Here is a 13651-nt window from a genome sequence, read left to right as displayed (position 1 = left end):
CATTTTCTTGTGCTCATTGAAATTTGACTCTTTCCTCATGACAAAGCATCCCTGGCAACCTTTCCTAGCCCTGGCTTTTCTTTCACTAATAACTCCAATATATTGACAGAAGTGTGGAAATTGGGATAATCCCTGTTTCCATTACTACTCACATGTCTTCTCCATCAGTCAATAACCTCTCCTACTTTGAAAGTGACTTAATCTTTCTTTATCACTAAATCAGTTTTTATCCACTGACAAATTTGTTACATAATCTCATCTATGTTTTCATGGGTGCAAAGGAATTATTTTATACCAAATTGATTAATTATTTAATTCACCACAATCCACTTTTCCAAACCTTTTCATCCTTTCCAAAATCATTCTTGGTTCACCCTCCCTACACTGTGTCAAGTGAAAACTTTGTTTCATATTTCACAGAAAGAATTGAGGTCATTTACTGAGAACTCCTTCTTCTTTCTTATCTTATACCATGTAGATATCTTTTGCATCTCTATTTTGGTCTCATATGAAGAGGTGGTTCTCCTTGCAAAAGCAAAATCATCTTTATGCCAAGATAATACATTTCATTCATTCTTCTCCTTTCTGTTAGTACTTTCTCACTGACTTTCAATCTCTGCTTGTCTAGTGGCTACTTCTCTAACTTCTCCCTCATCTTCAAAAACCCTTCATTCCATCTCTTCTTCCATACTAGCCAAGTGTCCCATATCTCTCCTACTTTTATGACTAAACTGTTTGAGAAGGATGTTTACAATTGGTGCTTTCACTTCCTTTCTTCACACTGTCTCTTGAAGACTGCACTCTGGTTTCTGACCTAATCATTGAACTGTAATTCATCTCTCCAAAAATAGTAATGATCCCTTAATTTCTAAATATCATGGCCCTATCTGGATCCCTATCCTTTCTGACTTCTCCATAGTCTTTGATACTATAGATCATTCTTTTCTTTCTGATGCCTTCTTCACCCTAGGTTTTCATTAAATTACTCTATTCTGGGTCTCCTACCCATCTAACTCCTCCATATCCCTTTCTGGATCTTTGTCCATGCCATGTTCACTAATGATAGGTTTCTGAGAGGATTTTATCTTGGACCTTCTCTGTACTATTTAATTTGGTGTTCTTTTAACTCTATGCTGATGATTCCCAGATTTTGTTGTCAAAGCCTAACATCTATCCTTAATTCATGCTGCATATTGAACATATCAAATTCAATAACCTGTAGACATCTTAAACTCAATGTATACAAAACTGAATTAATTATTTTTCCTCCTAAAGTCTCCCTTTTCCTAATTGTTCAATTACAGACCAGGGGACTATCATCATCCAAGACATTGCTATGTACTCCTCACTTTCTCTAAACCATCATATCAAATACTTCTCACTTTCTTTAAGCCCTCATATCAAATCAGTTGCCAAGTCCTACAGAATCTACTTTTGTAACATCTCTAATATATGCCACCTTCTGACTTCTGAAACTGCACCATTCTAATGTAGTCACTCATTATCTGATTCCTACACTATTGAAACAGCCTTACCATTGGTCTCCCTTGCCTCAAGTCTCTCTCCACTCTTGCTTCAAATCAAATCCCCACTCAGTCATCAAATTGATCTTTTTAAAAATTCAGGTCTGGCTATGCATTTCTTCCTCTCCCTCCCCACCAAGAAATTCCATCAACTCCAATATATCCTTATCACTTCTGGGATCAAATATATAATCCTCTATGTGATATTCAAAGTCATCATTCCTAAAACAGGGCCCTTCTTTCCTCTATTCACATTCCTTATTCACCCTTCAATGACATTAACTCACTTGCTGTTTCTCACAAAAGACAATCTATTTTCCACCTATATGCATTTTCAATGGCTGTCCACCCTAACTTCAATTCTCCCTCCATTTCCAATTCATGTCTTTCCTGGATTTCTTCAAGTCCCAGATAAAATTGCACCTCTTATAAGAAACCATTCTTCATTTTCCTAAAATGCTATTTAAGAGAGAGCGACTATGACGTAATGTTTTTAGGGAGAAATTGTAAAAGAAATTAGCTAAATGTGCCTTACACTCAAAAATAAAGTTGCATCCACATAAGACATGTTCTGAATATTAAGAACATTCAAATTTTAAACATATTTTCATGTTATTTAGGTAGCAGAGAGAGGAACTGGTGTGACTTTTAGCACATTTTTATTCAAAGAGAAACTTCACTGTACCAAACTTTTGAGTGAAAAAAGAAAATCATTTAAAAGTCAGATCCTTCTCAGAATTCATGTGTTTATGTAGAAAAGTACCTCAACTTTGAATGGTTTTGTGTCCACTTTATGGTAAAATGAAACAAAATCACACAGTCATCCTGGTATTTTGTCTACAGAATATCAAAATCACTACCTACATTTGTCTATAGTCAACACAATCATATTCTTTCCTTGAATTAACTAGTATTTTTGGAATCAGATAGGTAACTCTGGATTGAATGAGTTTAGCAATTGTTTTGGAATTAAACACGTTTGCATAATGCAGACATAGAGAATCAGTTCTTTCATTGGTAATATGATAATATTGATCCCCAATCAATCATTAAGCATTTATTAATCACATACTATGGATGAGACTGTCTTAGATCTTGAAGAAGTAAATACAGAAATAAAATAGTCCCTCTACACAAGAAGCTTATATTATATTAGGAGAGAAAGCATGTGTACAAATATGTATATACAAAATAAATACAAGGTCATTTTTCAAAGAAAACACTAGTAGGTAGGGGAAATCAGGAAAGACTTTATGTAAATAGTGGCCTTTAAGTTGAGTAGAAGTAAAGGTGAGGAGATGAGGTGAAACAGTCTTCTGGGAAGCTTGGGGAATTACTGGGAAATGTCCCTCTTGCTCTGGTGGAATGGGAGCAGTACAGGACAGGAGTTGTCCCAGATCAAAAGCAAAGCTCTAGTGACGAGGAAAAGGGAGAAAGAAGAAAGAAAAGCTTAAAAGGGGTGGGGGAATAGGATGGAGAGAAAGACACAGATAGTAATCATAACTGTGAATGTGAATGGGATGAACTCTCCCATAAAATGGAAGCATAGAGTAGAGTGGATTAAAAAACATAATTCTACAAGATGTTGTTTACAAGAAACATTTTTGAAGCAAAGGGATACACACAGAGCAAAGGTAAAAGACTGGAATAGAATTGATTATGCTTCAGCTGAAGTAAAAAAAGCGGGGGTAGCAATCCTGATCTCAGAGAAAGCAAAAGTAAAAATAGATCTAATTTAAAAAGAGAAGAAAAAGAATCTTACTAAAAGGTACCATAGACAATGAAGTTATATCATTACTAAACATATATGCCCTAAGTGGTATAGCATTCAAATTCCTAGAGGAGTATTTGAAAGATTTACAGGAAGAAATAGAAAATAAAACTATACTTGTGGGGGACCTCAACCTCCCCCTCTCAGAACTAGAAAATCTAACACCAAAATAAACAAGAAAGGGGCAGCCAAGTGGTGCAGTGAGTAAGAGCGCCAGCCCCGGAGTCGGGAGACGTGGGATCGGTTCTGGCCTGAGATACCTAACACCCACACAAAATAACTGGCTGTGTAACCTTGAACAAGTTACTTAACCCCAATTGCTTTAAAAATAAACAAAAAAACCCCAAAAACCAAAATAAACAAGAAAGAAGTTAAGGAGGTGAATAGAATTTTAGAAAACATAGATATGGTTGACCTCTGGAGAAAACTGAATGGGGATAGAAAGGAATATACATTTTTTCTCAATGTTATATGGCACCTACACAAAAATTGACTACATATTAGGGCATAAAATCCACACAAGTCAAAGCAGAAAAGTTAAAATATTACATACATCTTTTTCAGATCATGAAGTAATAAAAATTACATGTAATAAGAGGCCATAGAAAGAGACTAAAAATTAATTGGATTTGAAATAATCTGATCCTAAAGAATGAGTGGATCAAACAATAAATCATAGAAAAAATCAACAACTTCATCCAAAAGAATGACAATAATGAGACAGTGTGCCAAATTGATTCAATGCAGTGAAAGTGATTCTTAGGGGAAGTTTTATATCTCTAAATGCTTACATGAATACATGAATAAAATACAGGAAGAGAATATCAATTAATTGGGCATTCAACTATAAAAAGCTAGAAAAAGGAGTTTAAAATCCCCATTTACCTACCAAATTAGAAATACTGAAAACTAAAGGAGAGATGAACAAAATTTAAATTAAGAATATTTAACTAAAAAAATAAAACTAGGAGATGATTTTATGGGGAGCGAGGAGCAATAAAACAGATAAACCTTTGGTTATTTTGATTTTTTTAAAAAAGAAGAAAACCAAAGTACCAGTATCAAAGATGAAAAGGGTGAATTCACAACCACTGAAGAGGAAATTAAAACAATAATTAGGAGCTATTTGTCCAAATGTATACCAATAATTTGACAGTAAATGAAATGGATGAATATTTACAAAAATATAAATTGCCCAGAGTTTTTTTATTTATTTGGTATTTTATTTTTCTCCAGTTACATGCAAACAGCATTTTAACATCTGTTTTTAAAATTTTAATTTTCTAATTCTCTCCCATCCTCCTCCCCAAATCTTCTGATTGAGAAGATAATCAATTACATAAAGGCTTTATTTGTGTAGTCTTGCAAAAGTTATCCATAATTGTCAGAATGTGAAAGAAGACATAGATTTTTTTTTAAATCTCAAGAAAAATTAAGTGAAAAAATGTTGGCTCAATCTGTATTCAGACACCACCAATTCTTTCTCTGGGGGTAGATAACATTTTTCATCCTTAGTCCTTCAGAATTGTCATGGATTGTTGTATTGCTGAGAAGAGTTGTCATTCACAGCTGATCCTACATCCTACATCCTACAACAATGCTGTTTTTGTACACACTACATTTCACTCTGCATAAACTCATGTATTTCAGGTTTTTCTGAGAGTATCCTGTTCATCATTTCTTACAGTACAGTACTATTACAGCACAATCACATACCACTTCTTCAGCCATTCTTCAATTGATGGGCATCCCCTCAATTTCTAATTTTTTACCCCAGGAAAAGAGTAACTATACATATTTTGTACATATAAGTCCTTGTCCTTTTTCTGTGGTTGTTGTTTTTTTCTCTTTTGGTATACAGACCTTATCTCAAAGGGTATGCATAATTTTATAACCCTTTGAACATATTTCCAAATTGCTCTATAGTATGCTTTAATAAATGTACAACTCCAACTATATTAATGTCTCATTTTTCCCACATCCCCTATAACATTTGTCATGTACCTTTTCTATCCTATTATCTAATATAATAGTTATTATGTAGTGCCTCAGAATTGTTTTGACTTGCATTTTTCTAATCAATAGGGAGTTAGAATATTTTTTTCATGAGGTTATAGATAACTGCAATTATTTTCATCTGAAAACTGATTATATCTTCTGATCGCTTATCAAGTGAGGAATGGTTCTTATTTATATAAATTTGACACATTTCTCTATATGTTAGAGAAAGGAGGCCTTTATCAGAGAAACTTACTTCAATTTTTTTCACAGTTACTGTTACTAACTGTATTTCACTCCAACCTATAGCGCAACCCCATTTTGTCTATTCACTTCCTTCTTTTACCCTGTCTTTGCTCAAAAGCTTTTTGCTTCTTACTATCCCTTCTCCCTATCTGCCCTTTTGTCAATCACCTCTCCCATGTTCTTATTCCCTTTCCCTTCTATTTTCCTGAAGGGTAAGATAGATTTCAATACCCAATTTCTTGTGTATCTTATTTCCCAATTACATGCAAAACTATCTTTAACATTTATTTTTAAAATTTTGAGTTCCAAATTGTCACCCATCCTCCCTCCCTCCCTCCCTCCCTCCCTTCACTGAGAAGGCAAGCAATTCAATACAGGTTATACATGTGTAGTCATGCAAAACATTTCCATAATAGTCATGTTGTTTCCTTTCACCCTGTCTCTCCTCAAAAATGCTTGCTTCTGATTACCCCTACTCCAATCTGTCCTCATTTCAATCACTGCCTCCCTTCTCTTATCCCCTTCACTCCAACTTTCCCGTAGGGTAAGATAGATTTCTATGCCCAATTGGATGTTGTGTGTGTTATTCCCTCCTTAAACCAACTCTGATGAGAGTAAGGGTCACTCATTCCCTCTCACCTGTCCCATCTTCCCCTCCAATGTAAAAGTTTTTTCTTGCTTTTTATATATTACATAATTTATCCCATTCTACTTCTCCCCTTTTCCTTCTCCCAGTACATTCCTCTCTCTCACTCCTAAATTTTATTTTTTACATATTATCCCTTCACATTCAACTTACCCTGTGCCCTCTGTTTATATCTAAAAATATATATGTACACACCCATACACCCCACTACCCTAATACTGAGAGTCTTGTGAGTTACAATTATCAAATTTTTACATAGGAATGTAAACAGTTCAACTTTAATAAGTCCCTTAAGATTTCTCTTTCCTGTTTAGCTTTTCATGATTTTCTTGAGTCCAGTATTTGAAAGTAATTTTGTTTTTCTATTCAGCTTTAGTCTTTTCTCAATAATGCATTTAATTCCTCTACATCATTGAATATCAACTTTTCCACCTCGTGGATTAAATTCAGTTTTGCTGAGTAGGTGAATCTTTGTTTTATTCCAATGCCCTTTAACCTTTGGATTATCATATTCTAAGCCCTCTGATTCCTTAATACAGAAGTTGCTAACTCTTGTGTTAACCTGATTGTGTTTCCACAATACTTGAATTGTTTCTTTCTGACTGTTTGAAATATTTTCTACTTGACCAGGGAACTCCAGAATTTAACTATAATATTCCTATGAGTTTTCATTTTGGGATCTCTTTCAGGAAGTGATTAGAGAGTTCTTTTTTAAAAAATATTAAATTTTATTATCATTTTTAGTTTACAAAATTCATTTCCACAAGATTTTGAGTTACAAATTTTCTCCCTACCTTCACCCTTCCCACCACCCCAGAATGGCTATTCACTGAATACCCCCTCCCCCAATCTGTTCTCTCCTATATCCTCCCCCATTCCCCCTCCAACTTTCCAGTAGGGCAAGGTGGAACTTCATACCCTAGTGTTGTATATCTTATTTCCCAGTGCAGGTAAAATGATGATGATGATGATAATTATAATAATAATTATTATTATAATTTTTTAAACATTTGATTTTAAAACTTTGAATCCCAGATTCTTTCCCTTCTTTCCTCCTCACCCACCCTTACTGGGAACATATGCAATTCAATACAGGTTGTACATGTGTAGCTACACAAAACATTTCCACAGTGGATATGTTGTGAAAGACTGACTATATTTCCCTCCATTCTATCCCACCCCCCACTTGTTCTATTTTCTACTTTGATCCTGTCCCTTTTCAAAAGTGTGTGCTTGTAACTACCCTCCCCTCCAATCTGCCCTCCCTTCTAAAATCCCCCCTCTTATCCCCTTCCCCCTACTTTCCTATAGGGTAAGATACCCAATTTAGTGTTTATATTATTCCATCCCTAAGCCAAATACTATAAGCATAAGGCTGACCCATTCCCATTTGCCTTTCTATTCTTCCCCTCCACTGTAAGTTTTCCCTTGCCTCTTTTATATGAGATAATTTACCCTATCATGTCTCTCCTTATCTCCCTTCATTATTTTCCTCTCTCAACTCTTAATTTTATTTTTTAAATATCACCCCTTCCTATTCAATTGATCCTGTGCCCTCTGTGTATGTATACCTGTACACATATATACACCCATTCAGATATCTATTCATACACACATATACCCTCCTATATAGGCATACATATATATGTATGCATACATACATACATATGTATAAATACATATGCATATCCATTTATATTCCCTTCAGCTATCCTTATACTGAGAAAAGTTTCATAAGTTACAATTATCATTTTTCCATGTAGGTATGTAAATAGTTCAACTTTGATAAGTTTCTTATGATTTATTTTCCCTGTTTACCTTCTCTTGCTTCTTATATCTGAATGTCAAATTTTCTATTCAACTCTGTTTTTTTCCATCAAGAATGCTTAAAAGTCCTCTATTTCATTGAAAATACCCTATTTTCCCCTGAAACATGATACTCACTTTTGCTGGGTAGGTGATTCTTGGCTTTAATCCTAACTCATTTGACCTCCAGAATATCATATTCCAAGCCCTTCAATTCCTTAATATAAAGGCTGCTAGATCTTGAGTTATACCGATTGTGTTTCTACAATATTCAAATTATTTCTCCATGGCTGCTTGTAATATTTTCTACTTGATCTGGTAACTCTGGAACCTGGCTATAATATTCCTAAGAGTTTTCTTTTTGGGATCATTTTCAAGAGGTGATAGGTGAATTCTTTCAATTTCTATTTTTCCCTCTGGTTCTAAAATATCAGGACAATTTTCCTTGAGAATTTCTTGAAGGATGATTTCTTGGTTCTTTTTTTATCATGGCCTTCAGGTAGTTTAATAATTTTTAAATTATCTCTCATGGATCTATTTTCCAGGTCAGTAGTTTTCCCAGTGAGATATTTCACATTGCCTTCTATTTTTTTCATTTGTTTGGATCTGTTTAATAGTATCTTGATTTCTCATAAAGTCATTAGCTTCTATTTTCTCCTATCTAATTCTGAAGGAATTTTTCTCTTCAGTGAGCTTTTGAAATTCTTTTTCCATCAGGCAAATTTGACTTTTTAAGGCATTCTTCTCCTCATTGGCCTTTTGGGCCTCTTTTACCATTTCAGTTAGTCTGTTCTGAACGTATTATTTTCTTCAGTCAGCTTGTTGACTCTCTTTTCATGATTTTCTTACATCATTCTCATTTCTCTTCCCAATTTTTCCTCTATTTCTCTTACTTGGCTTTCAAAATCCTTCTTGAGCTCCTCCATGGCCTGTAACCAATTCATATTTTTTCTTAGAAGCTTTTGATGCAGGAGTTCTGACTTTGTTGTCTTCCTCCAGTTCCATGCTTTGATCCTTCCCCCCCCCAAAAAAAAAGGAATCTAAGGTTTGACTCCTGCTTTTGTTTTGCTTCCTTTGCTTACTCATGTTGCCACTCAATTATTTTATTTTTGAGGTCTTTGCCACAGTAGAACTCTACTTCCAGAGAAGAGAGTTTTGTCCCAAATTGCTGGGGTTTTCACAGCTGCCAGAGCTATTAGTTGGGTGTACTCTCTGAAGCCTTCACAGTCTCTGGCACCTGGTCATACCCCAGGACTTCCACCCAAGATAGCAATCTAGATCCAAGCAGGTTAAAGCAAGAATGATTACTCCTCAGAATTGTTGTTTGGTCCCCCTACAATCTTCAGGCTAGGAGCTCTGAAGCAGCCACATGGCAGTGCCTGCAGGGCTGCAGGCCCTCTGCCACTTCATGCCTTCTTGCCCACAGGGGCAGAGGCTGGACCACACTCCTGGTCCCCCTGTTTCCACAAAGTCCACTCTGACCTTTTACTTTGCCTTTTGCATTTATTAATTGATAATTCTGGAAACTTCCACAGCTGCTGTGATCCACTCTCCTGAGGTCCACTCCAGCCCTGAGGCTAAAACTGCAGGCTCACCCAGGGCTGGGCTCAGCTCCCAGTGCACTGTGATGGACCCTTTCTGCTGGACTGCTGGGCTGCCTTCAGCAGGAGATCTGTTTCTCTCTGTCACTTTGTGGGTTCTGTAGCTCTAAAGTTTGTTTAGAGCCATATTTTATAGGTATTTGAGATGGTTATGGGGGATGCTCATGGAGTTTTCCTGCTTCTCTGCCACCACCCTGGCTCTGTCCCTGATTAATGAATTCTTTCAATTACTATATTACCCTATGGTTCTAGAGAATATAGGCAGTTTTTCTTGATAATTTCTTGAAAGATGATGTGTAGGCTTTTTTGTTCATCATTACTTTCAATATATAGTCATATATATATATATACATATATATATACACACATACATACATACACACACATACACACATATATACACACACATGCATACATATTTCTTTTTTGAGAGGGGAAGGTAAGGCAATTGGGTTTAAGTGGTTTGTCCAAAGTCACACGGCTAGTAAGTGTGTCAAGTGTCTGAGGCCAGATTTGAACTCAGGTCCTCATTCACTGTGCCACCTAGCTACCCCAAGTCCAATAATTTTTAAATGATCCTTCCTGAATCTATTTTCCAGATTGGTTGTTTTTCCAATGAGATATTTCACATTGCCTTCTATTTTTTTATTCTTTTGGTATTGTCTTATAATTTCTTGTAGAGTCATTGGATTCTATTTGTTCTATTCGAATTTTAAAAAAATTAAAGAACTTTAAGGAATTTAAAGAATTATTTTCATCAGAAAGCTTTTGGACCTCCTTTTTTTGTTTAGTTTTTTTTTGTTTTTTGCTTTGGGGGGGGGGAAATTGGGGTTAAGTGACTTGCCCAAAGTCATACGGCTAGTAATTGTGTCAAGTGTCTGAGGCCAGATTTGAACTCAGGTCCTTCTGACTCCAGGATTGGTGCTCTATTCACTTTGCCTTCTAGCCACCCCAGGACCTCCTTTTTTTGGGGACATCTGCTTTTTAAGTCATCCTTCTCATTGGCTTTGTGGACCTCTTTTGTCATTTGGTCTAGTCTATTTTTTAAGGTGCTATCATTTTCAATATATTTTTGGTTCTCCTTTACCAAATTGTTGACTAATTTTTCATGATTTTCTTGTATAAGTCTTATTTCTCTTCCCAATTTTCCCTCTACTTCTTTTATTTGATTTTCAAAATCCTCTTTGAGCTCCTCTATGTCCTGAGACCAATTAATATTTTTTCTTGGAGTTTTTTGGATATAGTTGCTTCGACATTATTGTTTTCTGGTTATATGTTTTGATATTCCTTGTCACCAAAGTAAGATTCTGTAATCTGAGGCTTTTTTCTGTTGTTTACTCTTTTCCCCGGTCCATTTCTTAACTTTTTAAGTCTTCATTAAGGTAGGATTCTGCTTCCCATGTGGAAGGCCTATTGTCCCAATTCTCAGGGGGGTCTGTGTAGCTATTTTCAGAGATCTTTCTGAGGACCTCTAAATTTTAAATTCTTTCATGGTGGTATGATCTAGAGATAGATATTTACTTCTCTCCTGGCCTATGCTCTGGTCTGTGAGTGACCTCAAGTACTGTTTTCTGCCCTATAACTGTAAGGATGGTTCCCTTTGCCCTGTTGCCACAAGCTTTTCTATGTCAGTGCTCCTCCTCGACCCAGGGCTACCACCTATATCCAGTTATGTGTAAAACAACAGAGTCTTGCCTGAGTGCCAGCAAAGAAACCCCTGTAATCTCCTACTGACCAGTTGTTACTGGCTGTGAGCTGAGAGATTTGCAAACAGCTGCTCCCTCTGCTGTTTCCACTGCCTGTGCTGATCTAGTCACTCCCAAGGTCTGCTCTTGGTTTTCTGGCACCTGGAATGAACTATGCTCCTCTATCACCCAGACACACCAGCTCTATCCTCCTATTGTTTTTGGTGTTTGTTGGCTTAGAAGTCTGGAAGCCATGACTGTTGCCAGTCTTTCAGTCCTCTGAGGCTTTCTTTGGCTTTGCTCTGTGGCCCTGACTATTCTGGTGCAGCTTGTGCTAGACTGCATTCTCTTTTCAGCTTCGTGCAACCAACTTTTCCTGTTGACCTTCCAGGTTGTCTTGGACTGGAAATTTGTTTCGCTCCTTCTTTTTGTGAATTACGATGTTCTAGAATTTGTTTAGAGTGACTTTTTACAAGTATTTGGAGGAATATGGGGGCAGCTCTGGAGTGTCTCTGCTTTTACCATGCCATGCTGGCTCTGCCCCATAAATTGCCCAGATTGACATAAGATGAGGTAAAATTCTTAAATAATCTCATTTCAGAAAAAGAAATTTTAAAAGCAATCTATGAACTCCCTAAAAAATCAAAACCCAAAAAAAAAGAAACAAACAAGCAACAACAACAAAACACTCCAGAGCCAAATGGATTTACAAATGAATTCTATCAAACATTTAAAGAATTGATTGTAATGCTATATAAATTATTTGGGAAAAGAGGCAAAGGAGTCCTACTAAATTCTTTTTATTACACAAATATGTTGCTGATACCTAAACTGGGAAGAGTAAAAACAGAGAAAGAAAATTATAAACCAATTTCCCTAATGAATACTGATTCAAATATATATTAGCAAAGAGAGTCCAGCAACTTATCCTGAGGATAATACACTATACCAAGAATGCAGGGCTGGTTCAACATTATGTTAAATATTAGGATAACTATCAGCAAAATTGGCCATATCTATAAAAAAAATAACAGAAATCATACAATTATCTCAGTAGATGCAGAAAAAACTTTTGATAAAAACAACACCCAGTCCTATTAAAAACACTAGAGAGCATATGAATAAATAATCTTCCTTAAAATAATGAGAAGCATCTATATAAAACCACTAGCAAGCATCATGTATAATGGGGATAAGCTGGTAACATTTTCAATAACATTGGAATGAAACAAAATAAAGCCAAGCATGAGCAGCTTTCCAGAAGAATGCTACTGTGATTAGCTTTTCAAGTTTCTGATTACACAGTATAGTGAACACTATTCAATAACAAATCAGAGTAAAACATTCACAGAAAATCAAGGCATTCAGAATATTACAACTTATCACAGAAAATAAAAATACAGCATTCATTGTGACACAACTCAACAACTTATCACTAAAATGACCACACAATTTTCACCACAGTGGTCCCATAGTTTTGAACAAAATACAGTCATTTAGCCAGTCAGTCACTTAGTAACTCAATCGTTCAATTATAAAGTACAAAAGGTCAACATCCTCCACCCATGGAGCACATTAAGTTACAAATCAGTGACTATTCAGTCATTAGTCACTATTCAATCATCTCTCACTACTCAGCCATCAGTCACTACTCAGTACCCTCTTAAGGAGTAGTGGGAAATACACAGGCCATCCACCCCTTGGTCACAATTTTATCACTACTCAGTACCCACGGAGAGGTCTTTTCATCTTGACTTGGGGCAGGCTTTCAGCTTCCCTAGATCCCCTTCCATGGTCCCAGTGCTTACCTGGATTCACCAAACTGTCACCTGGTTTCAAAGGCAAACAGCTCCCAGTTCCTTTTTCAGCTTTCCATGCAGTTCCAGTTACACACTAAAGCTCACAGTGTCCAGTCCACCTTAAATCCTTCACAGTCTCTGTTCCTGGGAAGTCAAAGCTTAACAAAGCCACAAACAAAGTACCAAAACCACAGTCATGCCTCCTTTGGTAGCTCCAGCTTGCCCTCAGAAGTCTTCAGCAGCTTGACTGGCCCTCAGGGAATCCTCAGCAGCCTCAGAAGCTCCAGCTGGCTCTCAGAAGTCCCCAATCACACCTATCAACATGACAAAACAGGAAAATGACAAATGCTGTAGAAGATGTGGGAAAATTGGAGCACTCATGCCCATAAATTGGGGAATGACTGAAAAAGTTGTGGTATATTAACTTAATGGAATACTATCATGCATAAGACATGATGAACATGTGGATTTCAGAAAAAAACATAGAAAACCTTACATGAACTGATACTGAGTGAAGTGAGCAAAACCAGGAGAACTTTGTACACTGTAATAGCAACATTGTGGGATTGCTAACTT

Source organism: Petaurus breviceps, unplaced genomic scaffold (genome assembly GCF_028583685.1).
Source record: "Petaurus breviceps papuanus isolate PSGF00001 unplaced genomic scaffold, PetGlider_PUasm1.0 90865, whole genome shotgun sequence".
Lineage (NCBI taxonomy): Eukaryota > Metazoa > Chordata > Mammalia > Diprotodontia > Petauridae > Petaurus > Petaurus breviceps.
This window is presented reverse-complemented; position numbering follows the sequence as displayed.